This window comes from Pocillopora verrucosa, chromosome 7 (assembly GCF_036669915.1).
Source record: "Pocillopora verrucosa isolate sample1 chromosome 7, ASM3666991v2, whole genome shotgun sequence".
NCBI classification, from domain to species: Eukaryota; Metazoa; Cnidaria; class Anthozoa; order Scleractinia; family Pocilloporidae; genus Pocillopora; species Pocillopora verrucosa.
The window spans coordinates 1,646,509-1,652,508 of record NC_089318.1 but is presented as its reverse complement, the minus strand read 5'-3'; positions in this window follow the sequence as shown (position 1 = coordinate 1,652,508).

Here is a 6,000-nt window from a genome sequence, read left to right as displayed (position 1 = left end):
ACAAACTACACGTTTCGATGGAAGAGGCGGCTACCAAGCTCTCTTGATCATATGCACACGCGCACGAAATTAATTTACGTTTGTGCACGTGCCTAGTCTCTCAAACTGATATGTTATGGCAAAGAGGGTTCGGAACGAATTGAGAGTTGACACCTTGCAGGGAGCAATTTATTTCTTTCTTTCTGGGAGATATTTTTTCTATTTACAAATAGTAAATACGATAGGCCGCTGAACGAAAGCACTACATGTCGAGGAAATTTTTGAAAGCGTCCAAAAAATAACTCACAAATATGCAACTTCCAACTCAAAAAAAAAAAAACAACAACACCCACAAAATGATTGAGTTTTTTAGCAAAATCCGCTTATTCTCAGCCCACAGATTGTAGAGCTTTAGATGATAAAACACTGATGCTAGTTAGTTAGCTAGCGGCTACAAAAAAAAAGAAATAAACTCAAAAAACCGAAAATTCCCGATAGCGAATTTTATCATATTTGACGATCAGCATCCTGAGCTTTTTTACGCTTAGGGTTTTACCTCGTATATCTCGTTATGACTTTGGACTTCATATCAGGTGAGCATTACGGTGTTTTAGCTGGCTACACTAAAACTTATGTCACGCAGGTTGCGTGACACATTTTTAGTTAGCAAACGTTAACAAAGTTAATTTCACTCTGCGAATCCGGCTGAACCAGGCAGTTGCATCACTGAAATTTTTATGACATAATTCATCTTCCGTCTGGTCTCTATCAGGGAAATCAGGGAAAATGATGCGAAGTTACGACTCGACAAGTATTTAGTAATACGTACATGTAAGTTGTAGATGGGCAAATCGTGTGTGTGTTCTTGTAGTCATTTTTCATGGCTGAGGCTTGACTACACAACTTTTCGCTTTATGAAGGAAAGAGATCATGGTATGTTCATATGTTCTTAGCTTATCGATAACATTTATTTTCTTATAAAAAAGATCAATTCATTATAGGCTATTTCGGGAAAAAACTAAAACCACCTCTCAAGTCATGGCTGCTCAAGTTACATCGGGCTCTGGCCTGGTTTTTGCGAAAGGTGAACAGTGGTACACATTTATCTCGTCACGAAGTGACGAGGTAAATTGCATCACTTCGCACCTCCACTTCGTTGAGTCATCGTCAACTGGAATACATTTACCATACAAAAACCAAAAAATTTGATGTATTTTGTCAGCAAACTGAAACATAGTCTTGGCGCGTGTTTCTGTTTTCTTAAAAACAAGAAAAGTTTGAGTTTTGACTTTTTGAGTTGAAAAGCTGACTGGACTATTCACCTCAGTGTCGATGGCTAGCTTTCATCACTTCCGAACAAACCAATCAGGGCGCGCGAAAAGCACCATTGACCTGTGTGGCATAGATTAACAAACGATGTTTCAGGATATTCGACTTTATTTTCCTATTGGTAATTTTAGTAATAAAGTATAAACAATGCTATTTTAATTGAGTATTTGACAGCAATTTAAGTCACTTTGCCAGTTGATTGGCATAGTGCAATCAGATTTTGATGAACAAAACATGTCAGAAGAAATTAATCAATTACTTACGGCCATTACTAAAAGGATTTTAGGAACTGACTTTGAAACAAAGTGCAAAGCATTCGTTTATTGTGTCTTTCCTTTATTACACATTTGTAGTGCTTTTAGATGAGATTCCTTCTTAATCTTAAATGAGTGGTGATTCTGCAACTGTGGGAAGTTTATTGCATTTAAGAAACCGTCTTTGCACCAAAATATGGTGTGTCGCTAGATTTAAGAAGTATTCTATCAATATATTGAACTGTCTGCTGCTTATTTGACGATGTCTTTTACGGGCGTTAAAAAGGTTTCTCCGGCTTGGGACAATCAACCATCTCCCTCGTCCCTGAGCTTTGCGATCATGTCAGAGCACACCTGATACCATTCATTCTTTCATTTATGATTCCCTTTTATTTCTCTTTTGTACTTTTGTTTTGTATTTTCCTTGTCATTTTTTAAGTTTATCATTCTTTACCGGAAATGTTCACAGCCATTCATTACGTACATTTTGATTATGTGTGTTGTCTTCAGAAGAGGGTGCTGTTCAACCTTGTATGTCAGCAAGCTCGTATACATGCAGACAGAAGGAGAGCCAAAGGAAGTATCTAGGGCTGTAAAGATTTAGGCAATATAGATTCCTAGAAATCGAGTAAAGGAAGGACAATCTGCTCTGTCGCACTTGGAAGTAATCGTTGCACTTTTAATGTGTGGTGAGTTTAAAAAAACCTTCAAACTTACGGTGCTTGGAGTATCAAGAGATCGCAAGAGGATTCTTTGTACAGGTGAGAGCCCTGGGAATGTAAAATTTGCTCTTCATAGGGTCAGGCGAAGAATTCAGAGGGTCACTCGAAGTTTGAACATTATAACCCTTAAACAGACGCTTCTCGTAGATGGCCAAAGATCGCCATTTATGACTTTATCGCAGTTATAAGGGGGCAAGTTTCTGTTGCGTTCTCAGTTAAGGGTTATGACAAAAGGATTTGAATTGATTCTACCGACTGATTTGACATCAGTAAATGAGTCACTGAAAAGATATTGTAAAGCTGACGTTCCGAGCGTTAGCCCTTCGTCAGAGCGAAATTTTCTACAAATTAGGTATAGTCTACGTGTTGGGAATACGTGATTGCTGCCTACAAAATCTGATAAGTCTCGAGATCACGATGCATTCCCGGTCGCTGGGCGCATAAACCACACTTTTTAGTGCTTTTTCCTTTTTTTTTTTTTTTTTTGTATTCCCTTCTCTGGGTTTAACAAAACACGTACTCATCACAAGATTACAATAAAACGTTTACTTAGTGTAATAAACCAATAATTTTATTGGTTGAACGTGATCTTCCATTTCCGATCCAGGTCACCTTGCGCTGAACGATTGACGTTAAATTCAACAGTCGGCGATTACAATCAAATAATTAAAAAAACATGAACAGTGAGAATAGATAAACGGTACTAATTCTATAACATAAGTGTGAGTGACGTCTTTTCCGCTGGGTGATAAAAAGCTGTTTTTTTCTTTTTTTATAAAAGCACAGCGGTCAGTATTAGATCCAAATCTGCAGACCGACTTTATCCATATTCTTCGTGAGGCAAAATATCTAGAATTGGCCATGTCATAAAAAAAGAACTTTCTTACATAGTTGATTTACGAGCCTTTTTCGCGAGAATATATTAACGGCTATTAGATAAAAAAAAGAGAGAGAGAATATATAATATAAGATATACTTTATATACGAGAAAAAAAAGTGTTAAGACAATTCAAAGGCTTTCATCATTAATGGCTCCTGATGAAGTCCATTTGTATCTAGTTAATCTACATATTTCATTATGCATATTTCAAGCAAAAATTTACAGGAAATGACATTAAGAGAAGCCCAGAACTCACAAGATGTGAACGGCGGTAATGCTTAATCGTTGAAAAACTAGTATATTTTTCTTTGTTAATTTTTTTTGTTTTATTTTTTGGAGATCAATGTGTGAGCTGCTATTGGTTCCGATATAGTGTAGGGTTACATGACATATGGAAGCTGTAGGTTGTCATGGCAACTTGAAACATAGTTGAGCCGCGTTCATCACACCTCCAGTGCTAATGATTTTTCAGGTCTAAATGGTTTCCAGTCCCGACGGGTCTCTAGCCTTGGTGGGTTTCTCGCCCCGACGGGATTTTGAGTTCTCGTAAATGTGAAACGACGATACGTTATGGATTTATTGCCTGACAGAGTCTTTTTTTATTCCTCACAAACTTTCTACTTCTTCTTTTGTTTTGTGTCTGAAATATCCAACAGTCCAATACACATCTCATTAGCCGCCGTGTATATTGGACGGGGACCAGTATGGACACTGACTATGACATCTAGATGCTTGAATAGCCTTAGATTTGATTTTAAGATGAACGTATAGACCAGGCTATCTTTTAAGAAATAGTCGTGGTACGTGACTTTAAATATTTATTGTCCCTCTTATGCCGGTAAAATGCATAGCAGCGAAGGCAATTTTACACCAAATGTCTTGTACGATCTACAAAGGCTGAGCGTCGTATTAGACGGAATATCCCTCCTCAGGTACAATAAAATAATAACTAAGACTTAACCGCATGATTGCTATTGAAATATGAAGATAATGACGCAGCTATTTCTCGCATGATTCAGGTTTAAAGGATCTGAGGACGTTTTTAATACTTACAATAGAATTATAACACTTGTCCTTCGTAATTTAACGACCGATATGATAGAAATTATGGGTTATGATTCTGTGAAGACGCTTTTAATACTTGTCAAATTTGAGAAAAATTGTCATTATTGAGCAAGTAATATTTTCTAAACAAATTTTTTGTAACATTAATGCAAGAATCAGCTATATAATGACCGCATTAACATTGCGACATGAACAGAACAAACCCACGCACAGCTTAGCATAATTGAGGATGTGAAGTTAAAGGCGTTTTCTTACGTCTGATTGAGAAGCAAGGTTAACGACCAGTGAATAGCACAAAATCAAGGCTAAATGATAAGTTTTTATCAGTCGGTATTTGTAGAAAATATTTGAAGCCTTTTAGTCTTTTTTTTCGTTTCGCACAGTTGTGTCGGGGAGAAGGTTTATTTACACATTCAAATGTACAGTGTAGCCAGCTCATTTAAGAACCACATCACGTTTTCCTGCAGACTTCCAAACAATGCTGTCAAGCTTTGTAAATTACCCTTAAAAGCCCTTAAAAAAACCACAACTGCTTTTGAAAGCTTTTTTCCGTCAGGTTAAACAGCTTGGAATCTTTCAGTCTCCGCAATAAAACTTTTATGATCTTCGACATCATCCGTAGGATGGTGACAACTAGCGGAAGAACGGAATCTTGACTTGTTTACCGAGGAAAGGTGTTATTTGTTGCACTTGTTGTTTTTCTTTTATGGCGTTGTTTTGTTAATTCTGTGTTAGAGTATCAGGCAATTTGTATCACGTTATTCCTTTTTGAATTTTAACTACAGTTATGAAACAGGAAATGGGAGAAGCGGACGCATTTTTCGTGAATTATTCCGCTTTCACGTAAGAAAAAAACGAACACCATAATAAGAAAAACTGCATAACTGAATGGCAGTTATTATATGAAACTTATAAAGATAGCTAGCAAAAAAATTTGACGCTACAAATATAAAACCATTATGAAACTAGATGTAATGATAAGAGCCATCGATAAAATCCAAGATAAAGGCACAAGACATCAATTTATATTAGTCTGAAAACATTAAAACTGGAGACTACTTCCTTGAGCAAACATTTTTAGGTTGTTGGGTACACCAAATAATCCCAATTTAACTCGCATGGAAAAGTTACACCTTATTTTTCCTTTTTGCACGAAGAAAATTTCCCTTATCATAATTTTTAATTTATTTTCGGACATGATGGTAAGCAAGAGGCAAATTACAAATCTCTAGAAGTGTTCTGGTAATTTTCCTTTTTCATCTTTAGATGCTGATGATTTTCGCAGCTGTCTTAGGATGCTGTCATTTATGACACTTCGTTAATTATATTTAGGTGAGTAGCTACGGCTTGAAATTGCCTAACCTTTTAATGGTGCATAGGGCACTAGTGTAAAATTAACTTCGACTATCATTCCGTTTAAGTGGTGTAATGTCCTATTGACCTCATAATAGTATGACATAGTTTTCAACACAACTTGAAACCTCAGTACAAGGACGAGGCCTTTCGTCACAGAATCAGATAAAAAGAGACATAAGAGTTCTTTATGCAATCTTTATACAAGGAGTTTACTTTGTCCTTGATTGCCTGTTATTGGACCAGGTGCATTAACTTTATCACGTAATGAAAGGATTAAAAAGTAAAAGGGGACCCTTTCGGGATAAAATTAGGATTTGCGTAAATTTGCAGTGCTAAAAGTATTTTTTAAAAACAAAAATACTCGCAACCCTGTTCATTTTACTGAAAGGAATATTTGTCATGGAAAACATTAAAG